Source organism: Oryx dammah, unplaced genomic scaffold (genome assembly GCF_014754425.2).
Source record: "Oryx dammah isolate SB20612 unplaced genomic scaffold, SCBI_Odam_1.1 HiC_scaffold_24, whole genome shotgun sequence".
Classification (NCBI taxonomy): Eukaryota; Metazoa; Chordata; class Mammalia; order Artiodactyla; family Bovidae; genus Oryx; species Oryx dammah.
The window spans coordinates 25,505,064-25,523,782 of NW_024070208.1; the positions used below are offsets into that span (position 1 = coordinate 25,505,064).

Genomic DNA, 18,719 nt, shown 5'->3' on the forward strand with positions numbered 1-18,719 from the left:
TCTCTCCCAGAGAGTGAAAACTGTTTGCCTGTGGGTTGAGTCCAGGACACGTGTGTTTTATTTGGAATGTATGGTGTTTTTTATTAAAAAATGAATTTATTGCCAACATTTTAAAATTGAGGACTTTCAGATAAAAACCTGATTTCACTTTCTCTTAGGAAATCAATCGGTTTAGCCACAACTGGGGGAACCTTCCTATAGGATAAATGTTAGTAGGCATCCCCTTTAGGTGAGGGGGAGGTTGTGGTTTACTACAGTTATATTTATTATAACTTCCTGTTGACTGCCTGTGTTAACTGCCGTGTTTCACCCCATTTGCACTGGGTTTAATGGTGCTTGGCCCACTTCAGCGTTTGTGTAACCTTCCGGGCCTCTGTAGGCTTTTGAAATCGCTCACACATTGTGGGGAAATGGCAGCCAGTTCCATGTTACTCACTCAAGTCTGTATGTAAATAAAAAAGAATCATAAAAGCTCTAATATACATAGTACAGGATGAAGACATAGAAGAAATTTTGGCGAAGACTATTTTGGTCTCCATGTATAAATTTTTTAATGGCCACTGAATATGGAACATCTCCAAGTATGTGTTCATAGTTGTATACTTATATCAGCATTTATTTATAAAAATGAGGGATTGGGGGCAGGAGGAGAAGGGGACGACAGAGGATGAGATGGCTGGATGGCATCACTGACTCGATGGACATGAGTCTGAGTGAACTCCAGGAGTTGGTGATAGACAGGGAGGCCTGGCGGGCTGCGATTCATGGGGTCGCAAAGAGTCGGACACGACTGAGCGACTGAACTGAACTGAACTGAATGTTTCAAGACCAAGCTTTCATTTTGGACTATAAAATTCCTTATCTTAACTCTTGCCAATTTTTTGTCCATTTTACTTAGATTGCAACACAGTTATGCAAGACAGTATTATTCAAATAATTCCAGAGATTGTTTTCATTAAACATTTTTAAAAATCAGTTATCAAATATAGTTTTGGAAGAATAAGTATTTTTTTCTCCAATAATATTAATTTTTTTAAAAATGTGGACCATTTTTAAAGTCTGCCTATTGAGTTTGTTACAGGATTGTTTCTGGTTTACGTTGTGGGTTTTTTGGCTGTGAGGCATGTGGGATCTTAGCTCTTCTACCAGGGATCCACCCTGCACACCTGCACTGGAAGGCAAGGTCTTTTCTAAAAATAATTAATTTATTAATTTTACTTTACAATATTGTATTGGTTTTGCCATACCTTGACTTGAATCTGCCATGAGTGTACATGTGTTCCCCATCCTGAACCCCCCCCCACCTTCCTCCCCATCTCATCCCTCTGGGTCATCCCAGTGCACCAGCCCCGAGCACCCTGTATCATGCATCAAACCTGGACTGGTGTTTCGTTTCACATATGATATTTTACATGTTTCAATGCCATTCTCCCACATTATACCACCCTCACCCTCTCGCATAGAGTCCAAAAGACTGTTCAATACATCTGTGTCTCTTTTGCTGTCTCGCATACAGGATTATCGTTACCATCTTTCTAAATTCCATATATATGTGTTAGTATACTGTATTGGTGTTTTTCTTTCTGGCTTACTTCACTCTGTATAATAGGCTCCAGTTTCATCCACCCCATTAGAACTGATTCAAATGTATTCTTTTTAATGGCTGAGTAATATTCCATTGTGTATATGTACCACAGCTTTCTTATCCATTCATCTGCTGATGGACATCTAGGTTGCTTCCATGTGCTGGCTGTTATAAACAGTGCTGCGATGAACACTGGGGTACATGTATCTCTTTCGATTCTGGTTTCCTCAGTGTGTATGCCCAGCAGTGGGATTGCTGGGTCATATGGCAGTTCTATTTCCAGATTTTTAAGGAATCTCCAGACTGTTCTCTATAGTGGCTGTACTAGTTTGCATTCCCACCAACAGTGTAAGAGGGTTCCCTTTCCTCCACACCCTCTCCAGCATTTATTGCTTGTAGACTTGGATGGCAGCCATTCTGACTGGCGTGAAATGGTACCTCACTGTGGTTTTGATTTGCATTTCTCTGATAATGAGTGATGTTGAGCATCTTTTCATGTGTTTGTTAGCCATCTGTATGTCTTCCTTGGAGAAATGTCTGTTTAGTTCTTTGGCCCACTTTTTGATTGGCTCTTTTATTTTTCTGGAATTGAGCTGCAGGAGTTGCTTGTATATTTTTGAGATTAATTCTTTTTCTATTGCTTCGTTTGCTATTATTTTCTCCCATTCTGAAGGCTATCTTTTCACCTTGCTTTTCACCTTCCTTTGTTGTGCAGAAGCTTTTAATTAGGTCCCATTGTTTATTTTTGCTTTTATTTCCAGTATTCTGGGAGGTGGGTCATAGAGGATCCTGCTGTGATTTATGTTGGAGAGTGTTTTGTCTATGTTTTTCCTCTAGGAGTTTAATAGTTTCTGGTCCTACATTTAGATCTTTAATCCATTTTGAGTTTATTTTTGTGTATGGTGTTAGAAAGTGTTCTAGTTTCATTCTTTTACAAGTGGTTGACCAGTTTTCCCAGCACCACTTGTTAAAGAGATTGTCTTTTCTCCATTGTATATTCTTGCCTCCTTTGTCAAAGGTAAGGTATTCATAGGTGTGTGGATTTATCTCTGGGCTTTCTATTTTGTTCCATTGATCTATATTTCTGTCTTTGTGCCAGTACCATACTGTCTTGATGACTGTGGCTTTGTAGTAGAGACTGAAGTCAGGCAGGTTGATTCCTCCAGTTCCATTCTTCTTTCTCAAGATTTTCTCTTGAAGTTTTTTGTATTTCCATACAAATTGTGAAATTATTTGTTCTAGTTCTCTGGAAAATACCATTGGTAGGTTGATAGGGATTGCATTGAATCTATAGATTGCTTTGGGTTGTATACTCATTTTCACTATATTGATTCTTCTGATCCATGAACATGGTATATTTCTCCATCTGTTTGTGTCCTCTTTGATTTCTTTCACCAGTGTTTTATAGTTTTATATATATAGGTCTTTTGTTTCTTCAGGTAGATATATTCCTAAGTATTTTATTCTTTTTGTTGCAATGGTGAATGGACTTGTTTCCTTAATTTCTCTTTCTGTTTTCTCATTGTTAGTGTATAGGAATGCAAGGGATTTCTGTGTGTTGATTTCATATCCTGCAACTTTACTATATTCATTGATTAGCTGTAGTAATTTTCTGGTGGAGTCTTTAGGGTTTTCTGTGTAGAGGATCATGTCATCTGCAAACAGTGAGTGTTTTACTTCTTCTATTCCAATCTGGATTCCTTTTATTTCTTTTTTTACTCTGATTGCTGTGGCCAAAACTTCCAAGACTATGTTGAATAGTAGTGGTGAGAGTGGGCACCCTTGTCTTGTTCCTGACTTTAGGGGAAATGCTTTCAATTTTTCACCATTGAGGATAATGTTTGCTGACATAAGGTTTGTCATATATAGCTTTTATTATGTTGAAGTATGTTCCTTCTATTCCTGCTTTCTGGAGGGGTTGTGTTTTTTTTTATCATAAATGGATGTTGAATTTTGTCAAAGGCTTTCTCTGCATCTATTGAGATAATCATATGGTTTTTATTTTTCAACTTGTTACTGTGGTGTATTACATTGATTGATTTGTGGATATTGAAGAATCCTTGCATCCGTGGGATAAAGCCCACTTGGTCATGATGTATGATCTTTTTAATATGTTGTTGGATTCTGTTTGCCAGAATGTTGTTAAGGATTTTTGCATCTATGTTCATCAGTGATATTGGCCTGTAGTTTTCTTTTTTTGTGGCATCTTTGTCAGGTTTTGGTATTAGGGTGATGGTGGCCTCATAGAATGAGTTTGGAAGTTTACCTTCCTCTGCAATTTTGTGGAAGAGTTTGAGTAGGGTAGGTGTTAGTTCTTCTCTAAACTTTTGGTAGAATTCAGCTGTGAAGCCATCTGGTCCTGGGCTTTTGTTTGTTGGAAGATTTCTGATTACAGTTTCAAAATCCGTGCTTGTAATGGGTCTGTTAAGATTTTCTATTTCTTCCTGGTTCAGTTTTGGAAAGTTGTACTTTTCTAAGAATCTGTCCATTTCTTCCAAGTTGTCCATTTTATTGGCATATAATTGCTGATAGTAGTCTCTTATGATCCTTTGTATTTCTGTGTTATCTGTTGTGATCTCTCCATTTTCATTTCTAATTTTGTTGATTTTATTTTCCTCCCTTTGTTTCTTGATGAGTCTGGCTAATGGTTTGTCAATTTTATTTATCTTCTCAAAGAACCAGCTTTTGGTTTTGTTGATTTTTGCTATGGTCTCTTTTGTTTCTTTTGCATTTATTTCTGCCCTAATTTTTAAGATTTCTTTCCTTCTACTAACCCTGAGGTTCATAATTTCTTCCTTTTCAAGTAGCTTTAGGTGTAGAGTTAGGTTATTTATTTGACTTTTTTCTTGTTTCTTGAGGTAAGCCTGTATTGCTATGAACCTTCCCCTTAGTACTGCTTTTACAGTGTCCCATAGGTTTTGGGTTGTTGTGTTTTCATTCTCATTCATTTCTATGCTTATTTTAATTTCCTTTTTGATTTCTTCTGTGATTTGTTGGTTCTTCAGCAGCGTGTTGTTCAGCCTCCATATGTTGGGATTTTTAATAGTTTTTCTCCTGTAATTGACATCTAATATTACTGCATTGTGGTCAGAAAAGATGGTTGGAATGATTTCAGTTTTTTGGAATTTACCAAGGCTAGATTTATGGCCCAGGATGTGATCTATCCTTCAGAAGGTTCCTTGTGCTCTTGAGAAAAAAGTGAAATTCATTGTTTTGGGGTGAAATGTCCTATAGATATCAACTAGGTCTAGCTGGTCTATTGTATCATTTAAAGTTTGTGTTTCCTTGTTAATTTTCTGTTTAGTTGATCTATCCATAGGTGTGGGTGGGGTATTAAAGTCTCCCACTATTACTGTGTTATTGTTAGTTTCCCTTTTCATACTTGTTAGCATTTGTCTTACATATTGCAGTCCTCCTATGTTGGGTGCATATATATTTATAATTGTTATATTTTCTTCTTGGATTGATCCTTTGATCATTATCTAGTGTCCTTCTTTGTCTCTTTTCACAGCCTTTGTTTTAAAGTCTATTTTATCTGATATGAGTATTGCTACTTCTGCTTTCTTTTGGTCTCTATTTGCATGGAATATCTTTTTCCAGCCCTTCACTTTCAGTCTGTATGTGTCCCCTGTTTTGAGGTGGGCCTCTTGTAGACACTATATATAGGGGTCTTGTTTTTGTATCCATTCAGCTAGTCTTTGTCTTTTGGTTGGGGCAGTCAACCCATTTACAGTTAAGGTAATTATTGATAAGTATGATCCCGTTGCCATTTGCTTTATTGTTTTGGGTTTGATATTATACACCTTTTCTGTGTTTCCTGTCTAGAGAAGATCCTTTAGCATTTGTTGGAGAGCTGGTTTGGTGGTGCTGAATTCTCTCAGCTTTTGCTTGTCTGTAAAGCTTTTGATTTCTCCTTCATATTTGAATGAGATCCTTGCTGGGTACAGTAATCTGGGCTGTAGGTTATTTTCTTTCATCACTTTAAGTATGTTCTGCCATTCCCTTCTGGCCTGAAGAGTTTCTATTGAAAGATCAGCTGTTATCTTTATGGGAATCCCCTTGTGTGTTATTTGTTGTTTTTCCCTTGCTGCTTTTAATATTGTTCTTTATGTTTGGTCTTTGTTAATTTGATTAGTATGTTTCTTGAGGTGTTTCAGGAAGGCAAGGTCTTAACCGCTGGACTGCCAGGGAAATCCCTCCTATTGGAGAGACTTTATATTTTTGATATAAATGTTTATCTTAGCTGCATTTGAGTTGGGGTACAATTAAAGTAATTTGTATAATGATTTTAGAATGTAATTTTCAGTTGCATTTGGACTAAATATTACTGGAATCATTATGCTCAATTAGAAGTGGTTAAACATTCACCATGTAGAACACTGACCACTGTCAAGAGACAAATTTTAAAATTGTGCAATATCTTAGGGGCACTGCCACTGTGGAAGTGGTGATGGTGGTACCAGTGGTGATGATGGCCACAGTGTTGATGGTCATGGGGCAGATGATGATGGTGGTGATAGTAACAGTCATCTTAGATCTTGGATTTATGGGAATGTCATCATTTGGGGAAAAAATGTTTACTTGAGACTAATTTGAAATGTATATAAAAATCTTTTAATGTCAAGCTATAAATTTAGACAAGTAGATTAGAACTAGAAATAGATTGAAAGCAACCAACTCTTTAGTTTAATGTCAAGCAGTTTACAAATCTCTTGGCAGAAGTGTGCTTCCATGAGTTTGGGAATATCGTTTTTTGCCTGCAACCCCAAGTGACAAGTCATTGCACAGGAATGTAAAAGGTGGAGTCTGTGTTTTTACCCTAAAAAAGATAATACCAGTTCTTTGGATTGTGATTTTCTTGCATGCCTTTAAAAAAAAATCAGGTTTTACCAAAGGGCACTTTTGAGAAATCAATGTAATGATGATAGTTACAACTCCCTTCAGGGCCTGGCGTATCTCAGGCCTTTGCACTGATTTTGGGCTCCTTCTGCACCGTCAAGAGGGAGAGTCACAGCACCAATTGATTGGCATGTGAACGTTGAGTTAAAAGAGTCAATAAAATTACAAGAGAGCAGCTAGATGCTTTAAGTACATTTTAAACTCCTGACCCAGAGAAGCTACATCTGAGGGTGCTGACTTGCATAGGTTTTGTGGACTGGGTTTGGTCCTCTGGATTTGAAGCCCAACCTTTGCAATCTTAAGCTTCCTAATTTACCTGCTTACCAGGAAATCCGCCACAATACATATTAAGCTACCTTTTCAGTGACACCTTTCCTTTGTCCTTAGTTTCATTTGCCTCAGATGTGCACCCTGTTCGTGGTATTTCCCAGGCTTCTGAACGCTTAGTGGAAGCATATCAGAACATCAGTTCTTTGGCCTTTATCTGGACATTTGCAAATGGTGACCACGCTGGACCACAAACACAAGCGCATAGAATAAACACAGATGAAGGAGCATACTTCCGTAAATCTTTTTTCAAGGTGTAATTATTGTCAAGGAGCTTTATGTGGATGTTTCTAGATCAAAAGTTGTGTGGACTGAATCCAACCCAGAGGAGCCTTTTGTTGGTTTATGTGGTGTTACAGATATTTTTTTTAATTGAAAGTGTTAGTTGCTAAGTCCTGTCTGACACTTTGAACTGTAGCCCACCAGGCTCCTCTGTCCATGGGATTCTCTAGGAGAGAATACTGGAGCAGATTGCCATACCCTTCTCTCGGGGATCTTCCTAACCCAGGGATTGAACCTGTGTCTCCTGCATGGCAAGCGGATTCTTTACCACTGAGCCACCAGGGAAGCCCTTCCCTCATCTGTGTTCTCTACCAAAGCCAGGCTGGACCTGTGTTGTGACTCTCACCAAGGGCAATTGAGCACCTCTCAGCCTTGACAGTGAGAGCTTGAACTGTTTTTCAGACTGGTTTGAAGCTCCCATTATGCCCAGCACCTCTGTTCAGACGTTAAGCAGACAACTAAGTATTAACTGTTGCGGCCACATTTTCCTCTTGGGGATTGTTATTCCTCATCTGCTTTGAAGAGCTCTGCATTCATTGGCTTCGTGTATCACATAATGATTTCATTTCTTATTTTTCCAATGATCATAGTCAATGTTTCTGCCTAATTAGAAACCAAGTCACAGTCTCCACTGCCTATTTACATGGATCTTTTAGAAGATCCTCTGAGTGACAGCATATTAAGTTGAACTCTTGCTAGCCCTGAAAAGAATGACTTGAATAATAAGGCTGGTCCAATAAGCCAGTTTTGGGGCGTGGCAGCCCTCAGCTTGGATATCCATTGTCTTAGCCCGTTAGGGCTGCTGTAACAAGATACTGCAGTCAGGGTGGGTCATAAACAACAGGAGTTTTACTTCTTACAGTCCTAGAGGCTGAGGAATCCAGGGTCAAGTGTCTGGTGAGAGCCTGGATGGCTGTCTTTTTGCTGTAACCTCACTTGGTAGAAGGGGTGAAGGAACCTTGTCAGGCTTCTTTTATAAGGACCCTAATCCATGATCTCATCACGTCCCAAAGGCCCTGCTCCCCAATACCATCACCTTCGGGTTAGGATTTCAGCATAGAGATCTGGGTGGACACAGACAGGAGCAACCATCTGGGGTTGGGTGAACCGTTTGCTTCTGAGCTCAGATCAGAGACTATCTGTACCCTCTTTAAAGAGAGAACTGCGTGACACTTCCACTTTTCTTGGACTGTGCTTCCCTTCCTCAAGTGGAGTGGCAAGTGCCTGCGTGCATGCTCAGTCACTTCAGTTGTGTCTCTTTGTGACCTTATGGACCCTCCAGGCTCCTCTGTCCATGGGATTCCCCAGGCAAGAATACTGGAGTGGGTTGTCATTTCCTCTTCCAGGAAATCTTCGCAACTCAGGAATCAAACCTGCGTCTCTTTATGTCTCCTACATTGGCAGGCAAGTTCTTTACCACTAGCACCACTTGGGAAGCTGGTGGCAAGTAGAGTAAGCTATTAATTTTTTTTTTCAGTTAATATATTTTTGGCTATGCCGAGTCTTCATTGCTGCATGGGCTTTCTCTAGTTGTGGCGAGCGGGGGCTGCTAGAGAACTAGCAACTAGGGCTGTTCCCTAGTTGTACCGTGTGGGCTTCTCCTTGCGGCGGCTTCTTTTTGCACAGGAAGGGCTCCAGGCAGGCACAGGCTTCAGTAGTTGCTTCACGTGGGCTCAGTAGTTGCAGCTTCTAAACTCTACAGCGCAGGATCAATAGTTGTGGCCCACAGGCATAGTTGCTTCGCAGCATGTGGGATCTTCCCCAAACAGGGATCGAACCCATGTCTCTTGCATTGGCAGGTGGATCCTTTACCCCTGAGTAAGAAACCCCCAGAGTAAGCTATTATAAAGATGTGGTAGTCCACAGGAGCTATGTCTCACAGGAGAAACCAGATAGAGCAATGGGATTGAGGTTGCATTAACTTGTCAAGAGGGCAGAATTGAAAGCCTCCAAGGTCAGCTCTGTTCTCCACACCTCTCTTTCCCAGATGTTCAAAGGTTTTAGTATTCTGTTCTTAAGAAATAGCCCCAGATTCCTCAGCAGGATGCCTGGTCCAGAGACCTGCTCTGTCTAACCAGTGCCAGCCCTGACAGGGGCAGCTGCTCACCCCCTGTGCACTCCCTGTGGGCCGGGCATGGTGCCGAGTGCTGATAGCCCCATCTTACAGATGAAGAAACTGAAGCTTGAGGATACTCAATAGCTGCCCAAGGTCACACATCTGTTAGGTGGCAGAGCCAGTGCACCTAGTCATTCCTGGGTACTTGTCATTGTTCAGTCTGACTCTTTGTGACCGCATGGACTCCCCTGACCAGGAGAGTCCTGGGTCCCCTGACGTCTACTATCTCCCGGAGTTTGCTCAAATTCATGTCCACTGGGTCGGGGATGCTATCTAACCATCTCTTCCTCTGCTGCCCCATTCTCCTTTTGTCTTTAATCCTTCTGAGCATCAGGGTCTTTTCCAGTGAGTCATTTCTTTGCATCAGGTGGCCAGAGTATTAGAGCTTCAGCATTAGTCCTTCCATTGAATATTCGGGGTTGATTTCCTTTAAGATTGACTGATTTGATCTCCTCGCAGTCCAAGGACGTATTAGATGGTCATTTTATAACTAAAAAAAAGAAGAAGAAGAAGAAGAGATGTTAATATTAAACAAAGCAAAACAGGATACATCATGAAAGATGAGTCATTTAGATGGCAACCCTGGATGAAGAATGCCTTCCTCCCTCAGAGAGGCTCCTCTGTCCATTACAAGACGTCCATGTGAGCCAGAGTCTGAGAACACACTCAAGGAATACATGCACTTTCCATTCCTTAACTCATGGGATTTTTTCTGGTTGACCCAGCAAATTAAATTGCTTGCATTTCAAAAGAGAATGTTTTTTTTTCCCATTTCTTTAAGCATCAGCATGTTATTCCAATGTTAGCTCCTAGCCAACTCTGAATTTCAACAATATTATCCACTTTTCCAAAAAAAGAAGAAAAAAAAAAGAATGTTAGAACTTCATACTTGTAGAAAGCAGTTTGAGGATCTTTCCTTATCTGTTTGTTATTTTACTTTTATTAGAGTAATGTATTACTTTTCTTATTGACTATATTTTTTTCTAGGGAAGAATCAGACTTTCTTGAAAATATTTTTCTTGTTTTAGAAATGTCTAGCTAGAGGAGCAATTTTAAAATAAATTGCCATTTGCATTAAGTTTCTCATCAAAGAAATGAGGAGGTAATAAAGGGACTATACCTAACATATTCTTAATAGCTGGAGATAAACTAATTGTAGACATATTTCAGAACCATAAATGTATAGAATTGCATGATTTAAAGAACAGGAAAATTCACAACCGTTGACTTACAATGCATGTGGCGTAACGATACTAAGACATGAGGAAAGAAGCCAAGTATGGAATGAAAATGGAAGAGAAACCTTCTCAAAATTAAGTTTTGGCAGGAGGAGGGGGCCTTTGTGTGCCAGATTTTCACTGAGAGCTAATTATATTGGTCACATTGTGAATTGCGTAGAAAGGAGATTGTTGCTTCTGGTACCTTAGATACACAGGTGACTGAACTTTTTTTTTTTTTTTAAGGTATAAGCATTCCTTTTGGTAAAGATTACCTCATCAGAATGTAGTCAACAGAGCCTTTAAAGCTATGCTCTTTGACTGGTATCAAGAAGAATGAGGAATTATAAATATTTTTTTAGGAAAATAATATTAAAACAGAAAGGATAGACATAATCAGTGATGCCAATAAATGGACTGAATTTCTTGGCTTTTATTTTTGTAGTTGCTTGTAATTCCACTTAAAATACACTAGTGTGTCTAACACAAGCTGGTGTGGCTTCAAACGAGGAAGGCCACGGCTGCAGAGATATCCCTTATTTCATTGCTAGAGGGTGCTCTTGTAAAGAAAATCTCATCACACAAGCGCTGCTGAGAATCTCACCCAACCTGGTGATGTCAGCATCACCATGGAGATCTCATTCCAGTGAAGGGAAGTGGATTCCACAGTCCTGCATTGGAAATGTGTAAATAGCAGATGCTTTTATTGCCTTTGTTTGAATCCTTGCCCTTGCAGAGCACTTCAAACCGGAAGCTCAGAGGAGAGGAAGTCCATATTTTCTTCAGTGTTTTTTTTTTTCCTCCACAAGCAGCTTGGTCCCCTGTGATGAGGGTGTATGATGGCAAGTTAATGGGAAAGATATGATTTCAGATTTCACATAAAGAATGTCAGAAAACTGAGTATGTTTTCTTTGAGTCAAAGAAATAATTCCAACTTGCTTTAAGATAACTTTTCATTATACACTATAGGATGACTAAGTGGTTTTATCAGCTGTAATTTATAATATGTGAATGCAAGGGTATATGTTTCTGTGCATTTGAATAGTCTTGTTTTCCTGAAACTTGGCAGGTAAAAGCCTGCCTTTGAATTGGGACTGACCTAGTTTCAGATTCCTATTGATCTTCTGTTTAATCTGGCTAAGTTTTTCTAAATCTGTAAAGTATGGATACTGTGTGTGTGTGTGTGTGTGGTCAGTTGCTCAGTTGTGTCCAACTCTGCAGTCCCGTGGACTGTAGCCCCCCAGGCTCCTCTGTCCATGGGATTTCCCAGTCAAGAATACTGGAGTCAGCTGCCGCTTCCTACTCCAGGGGCTCTTCCCAACCCAGAGATCGAGCCCAAGTCTCTTGAGTCTCCGGCATTAGCAGGCAGGTTCTTTACCACTGGAGCCACCTGGGAGGGATATTAATAGCATCTAAACTGTTAGCTGCTCAGTCGTGTCCGACTCTTTGCAGCCTCATGAACTCTAGCCTGCCAAGCTCCTCTGTTCAGGGGATTGCCCAAGCAAGAATACTGGAGTGGGTTGCCATTTCTTTCTCCAGATAGCATCTAACTATTGTCTCATAGTCTGTCTCCATAGCCAAGGGGCTTAAATGTAATAATGTATATTGACTATTAAGTGTAATAATGTATATGGAAAGGTTCTTGTTGCTCTGTCACACACACACACACACATATCTTTTCTTTATATCTTCATCATATAACTACTATGGTAAAACATAGAACCATTAGAGAAACTGATAAGAGAACTTAGGTAACTGGTCCAAGTCTACATGACTACCCCAAATCTGTGCCCAGAATCTACGTATCATGACCTTCATCCAGAGGCTTTTTCCAGCATATCTGGCAATTACAGTCATCCATCTTTTTTGAGATATGGATATGGTATTATGCTAATCATCCCCAGGGATAACCTCAGATGCAATAGTGTTTCTATTTGGGATTGGATTTTCCACCTGATGCGAAGAGCTGACTCATAGGGTCAGACGCTGATGCTGGGAAAGATTTAAGGGCAGGAGGAGAAGGGGGTAACAGAGGATGAGATGGTTGGATGGCATCACCAACTCAATGGACATGGTCGATTTTGAGTGAACTGTGGGAGATAGAGAAGTACAGGGAAGCCTGGCATGCTGCAATCCATGGGGTTGCAAAGAGTCGGACGCAACTTAGCAACTGAACAACAACATATGTTCTTATAATAACCAAAGCATTAGGTAAGAACTGAAAATTGATTGATGGCGCCTTGTGCCATAAACTGATTACCTCCTTTATGAATTGCATATAATACCTTTTCTAGTGTAGGGACATTTTGACAGAGGACACTTTTCTCAGAGGAGTACACATCTCCAGCTCCCACAAAACTAAAATTTGGCCACAAGAGTCCCTGATTAAGACAGTGGTTCATAGAACTATATATTCATGTGGTCGCAGGTGAACATATTTGCAGGTGACTTTCACAGCATCATTTCAGTGGAAACCTGGGACATGAACCCACCTTGTTGTCAGCAACTGCAGCCGGCTTCGTATCAGCTCCCTGATGCTAATTCAAAGTGTGCTTCGTGGGACTTCCCTGACAGTCCTGTGGCTAAGACTCAGGGCTCCCAATGCGGGGAGCCCAGCTTTGATCCCCGGTCAGGAACTAGATCCCACTGGCCCAACTAAAAAGATCCCGTGTGCCACAGCTACAGATCCCACCTGTCACAACGAAGACCTTAAGTAAATATATATTTTTAAAAGTGTGCTTTGCTCCAAAACGATTGACCCATAGGACCCCCTAGACCCAAAGTGAGAAGAGGCACCCATATGCTACCTTTGACCCAAATCTACTTTTACAATAGAAGCCTGTTGTGCCGGGAGCTATCTGCTGCATTTTTAAAATTTATTTATTTGTTTATATTAGCTATGCATTTGATTTGTGCTTATTTGGAAGGAAAACTGTATTTGGGCTAATAAAAATAGCTAAAACGTATTGAGGGTTTATCCTCTTCTGAGTCGCAGTCAAATTCTTAAAACAACCAAAACAATAAACGGAGGCATGAAGAGGTGAACATCTGAGGGGCGGAGCTGGGTTAATGCAGAACCCCGGGCTTTTACGACCGGGCTATGCTCTTGGAGCATTGTCCCAGAGTGGACGTCCCCGTTGGGCTGCAGAATCGCACTCAGGGAGGCACCATCTCTGCCCGGAGTTTAGGATCTTTAGAAACAGGGCTTTCCTGACTTGCTCGCATTAGTGGTCATAGCAGAGCAGGAGCCGCACCCCAGCCACCTGCCTCCAGACCCGTGACAAACTGCTGGAAGGCGCTGCAGTTTCCTCTCTGCTGAATTTCCGATTCGCCGCAGTGTGTTAGGAGCTCCTTGGAGTGCCAGTCTGTTCTAAGCGCTGGAAATGAAGAGATGAAGGCTGAAGGCAGTCCCGTCCTCAAGGCCTCGCACAGTGGTGCCCAGAGAATGCTTATGGAGTGATGACTAGGGGTCCAGAGCAGGGGTGAGTCACTTTGGGTTGGAGTGTAGATAGAAGATAAGGCTTAGATCTTCCACGGAGGCTTGAGTCATAGAAGGGATTTGAGTAGTCAAAGAGTTAGTAGAAGGGGATACCTAATGGGAAAAAAAAATTGTTCCAAAGCCACACACACATAAGATAGAAGAAGTCCTTTCGAAGGAGAGAAAGTAAAGCAGATAAATTGGAACATGTTTCCTGTTAGAGCATAGTACTTAAATTAATCCATCCATCTATCCATCCAACCATTCATCTATCCATCCATCCATCAGATTTTGAGGATTCTGGAATGCCGCACTCAAAGATGAACTTCAATGTGATGATAAGTCATAGGTGTTTGTGTGAGCCATGGAGAGAGAGACTGAAAGTTTACTAAGAAGAAGGAGATGAAGAGAATTCAGTAGGATCAGTGGGAGAGAAAGGAGGTGGGAGTAAGTAAGACCATGGTCCACAGGTAGGAGGCTAAGCTGTGGACTGAGGTGGTGATGGGGGTGCTGAGGAGGGGCAGGGAAGGTCTGGGTTTGGGAGACGGTGCTCAGGCAGCATCTGTAGCCATGGAGACCGCAGAGATAGATGGACACTGACTGTACCACCTCTTCTGGAGGCAGGAGTGACGGCGGACAGGGACGGGCTGGACTTCCTTTTCTCAAATGTCATCTCTCTGCCTTTGCATCTTTCCTGGACCCAGTCTTGATGGATGCTTCCAATACCTGATACCTGTTGACTAGAGATTTCACAGAAGAGAAGTCAACTGTCACTATCTCTTTGTAGCAAGGAATGTTGCTGTTGTTTTAATCCATAACTGGAACTTGTTACCACACTGACTTTTGAGAACCTCAGACTGAAGAAGGAATAACATTGCATAGATGTATCAAATCAGATCATTACGCACAGTATTGGTTTTACATTTCTCTATCTTTTCTAATCCTTTGATGTCAGAAAATACTATAATGCCTAAAGGAAAAATCTCCAAGTATATTGGCCTAGAAAAAAGGGTTATAAATCTTCTTCTGTTATCCTCTATTGGTAGATGGGATAGAAGACACTTGTAGCCACCTCCAGCTCAGTGATCGAGAGTGAGAGCACAGACAGTCAAAGTGCATAGACTATCCTAAATCCATCTTTATTGTAGCCTTGTGTTTAAGCCTCCTTTGCTATCAACTCTTTTACCAAGGCTTCTAACAGGGAGCAGTTTTCTAAATTTGAACTTGATCTACTGACCCTACCCACCTTCTCTGGGTGGTAGTTTTGTAAGCAGGGAAATGGATAAATGATGCCAGAGCAGAGAGCATAGAAAACATCACAGTTTCTGACAGTTGAACAAATTCTTTGATTTCACTTACTGACGATTGAGAGGTAAATGGATACATGCTGCTTGGCATTGAAAGGACTTCTCCCTGCCTTCTTTGTGTGTGTGTGAGTGATGACAGTTACTTTTCCATAGCCATCACTGTGTTCCTTTTATGTTCTTGGAGTCCTGGAGTTGGAAACAACATCAAAAGTTCATCATGTTTCAGTTCCCACTTGGAACAGAATTCTACCTAAACCATCCAGTTTGTATTGTTGTCGCTCTATTTTCTGAGTCTCAGGCTGAGAGGATGGTCATCTGGATGTGATGGATGGGAGTTGGCTGGCAACCTGCTCATAACATGTTATGGTTTTGATAGTTATTTGTTCACTTATCAGTGGCATAAAGTAGCCACCGGTAGATAGAGGTGATCTGGTTGGCCAACTGACGTTCTGAAATGCAAATGACGGGAATATGTGGAAGGAAAGGGCATTTTCTTTCTTTTGGAAAACAGTAGTTTTCAACCATTGGAGCTTTGTTATCATAATGTTTGGCACAGAGCCTGGCACAGAGTAGGTCCAGCTTAAATGTTTGAATGAATTTAAAATTCTCTTCACTTAACAGCTGTCAGCATAGCCTATCCAATAAGAGAGCATACCATGCTGGTGAGGAGAGTTCCAGAATCAAGTAAGTCTGGGAAAGACTGTATTTTTGTATCTCCTCTTTGGAGTTGCAGTGTACTTCGCACATTCAGGATCTTGAGACGATCAGAAGGACCAAATGCAGGTGGCGCTCGTGGTAACTCACCTGCCGGTGCAGGAGACACAAGAGACATGGGTTCGATCCCTGGGTTGAGAAGAATCCCTGGAAAAGGGAATGACAGCCCACTCCAGTATTCTTGCTTGGAGAATCCCATGGACAAAGGAGCCTGGCGGGCTACAGTCCATAGGGTCGCAAAGAGTCGAACACCACTGAAGTGACACAGCACAAAATAAAGAAGTCTGTTTATATTGGAGAAATATTTTCCAAATCTCTTTGGCTGTAGGATCCTGTGGGGCACAAATTCTATTCATCATTCTCACTTTAGGAAATACTGCTTTTTAGGGTTAATTGTTCACGTTTTTGCCTGAACAAGACATGGTTTCCCATTCTTACTCATTTTTATATGCCTGTGTGCTGTGTGCTAATGGACAGATAGTCGGCACAGTATGGACCTACACGAGCAAAATGACAACGGCCTGGGCCGGGTTGGTTGAGATGACTCCCGTGATGATCAGGAAAGTGGGGGTCGCGGTGCTGGGGTGCTGTGTCATGAAGATACAAATGAAGAGAGTCATGGTTGGCATCTGACAGAAAGGAGTGTAAGAGAGAGCGGGTTCTCCGTTCAAAAGGCCTGTTATTAAGCCAAGTAGAAGATCAAAGCTTCTGAGTGTTGAAGACCTTCCGTTCATCTTCCTGGATGATTACAGTGTCCCTCTTAAGTCACCTGTGTTTTCAAGCTTTTAGAGACAGAATAAGCACCGACCACCATGGATGTCCCTCACTCACACTTAATGCTCACTATCAAACTGTGAGAGAAGCATCATTCTGAAGACCTCAGCCGAGTGGTTATTTGTGGGAATTTTGTTGTTGTTGTTTTTTAATTTTTATAGGAGTACAGTTGCTTTACAATGCTGTGTTAGTTTCTGCTGTACAACAAAGTGAATCAGCTATGCGTGTTTGTGTGTGTTCCGTTGCATCTCTTTGCGACCCCCATGGACTGTAGCCCTCCAGGCTCCTCTGTCCATGGAATTTTCCAGGCCAGAATCCTGGAGTGGGCTGCCATTTCCTTCCCCAGAATCAGCTATAGTATGTCTATTTCCGCCCCCTTTCCAGGCTCCCGTTCCATTTAGGTCACCCCAGATCACCGAGTAGAGCTCCTTGCGCTATACAGTAGGTTCTCATTAGTTATCTACTTTATACGTAGTAACAATAGTGTATATATGTCAATCTCAATCTCCTAATTCACCTCCCTTCCCCATTTGGCATCCATATGTTTGTTCTTTACATCTGTATCTCTGTTTCTGCTTTGCAAATAGGTTCATCTGTACCATTTTTCTAGACTCCACATGTATATGTTAATATATGGTATTTGTTTTTCTCTTTCTGACTTCACTCTGTCCAAGTAGTTGTTTGGGAATGAGGGATTATTGGAGAAAAACTATCTGATGCCTCCACAGCATTGCATCTGGGGCTCTGAACGATGCTGTCCTTCCCCACCTTACTTCTGTAAGCGCTCCAGCATCTTTGACTTGTCAGGGTCACTGACAAGGAGCAGAACCCCAGAACCCCAGCGGTGCTCTGCAGATGAAGCACCAGTACATAAGGGAAGGGGTTCACAGGAAGCACAGACCAAAAACATCTCACACATCAGACACAGGAAGGCTTGTCTCTTATCCTCAAATATCCAAGGGAAAATGCAATAAATAAATATGAAAGTCTATTTCACGCAGCTCTGAATGGTGCCTTCAAGTGACCGCTTTACAATCTGCTCCAAGTGGTCCAAAAAAACGGAAAATAGATAGAAATCAGAAGCATTTCCGGTGCCTTCTACTGGCATTATACATACTATGAACAACAACAGCAAAAGTATTACACTGCACATCCTCATATTCAGAGAGAGAGCAGCAAGCTCGGAATTATTCATCTGGACTACATTTACTTGAAAAGCGGCATTTAGCTTTCAAAGTTCATGTTGGAGAAGAAGTTGAATAAAATATCAAAAGGTTGTTTTAAAACTTTCCCTTTGTGTGACCACAAGCTAGGGAACCATGGGAATGTTAAAGTTCAGCTTAGCCTGAGATGAGGGATACAGTTGCTTCGTCTCTGAAGCTAAATCTCTGAAATAACTGACTTTTTCTATTATTCCTTTTATGAAGGGTACCATTTTTGTTTTAGATAGAGGTAGAAGAGATCTTGGGCTTCTCAGGTGGCTCAGTGGTAAAAGAAGCCTCCTGCCAATGCAGAAGATGTGGATTTGATCCCTGGGTCAGAACGATCCCCTGGAGGAGGAAATGGCAATCCACCCCAGTATCCTTGCCTGGAGGACCCCATGGACAGAGGAGCCTGGCGGGCTACAGTCCATGGGGTCACAAAGAGTCGGGCATGACTTAGCACAGCACAGATGGGGTCTAAAGGAGATTGTTCTATTCCTGTTAGGGTACAAATATTTTTCTCTAGTTGTTGCCCCAGCGACCATCATCATGTAACTATGGCATCAGTTACTAGAAAACACATTTGTTGCTAAAACCATACACTGACTTTTACTGCTCTCCAGGATGGTTGCAATCAGAGGAGCGAAGGAGAGCTCCTTTTCTACAAGTTGCTGTGTCCAGTCTTGTGAAAATAAAGGGCTCCTACCTCCTAGCCTATTGATATGTCAAGTCATAAATGTGAGTTACCGGTTCTATGTACCTTTTCCCGCCTTCCTGCACCACTGAAACGGAACATGTTTCTTACTAGTAACAGATGC

General features: G+C 41.3%; 1 protein-coding gene across 3 annotated transcripts in view; it reads left to right on the forward strand.

The window, feature by feature from the left end:
• The window catches only part of DCLK1 (doublecortin like kinase 1), a 354,151-nt gene that overhangs the window by 173,476 nt on the left and 161,956 nt on the right, over positions 1-18,719 (forward strand). The window lies entirely within an intron of this gene.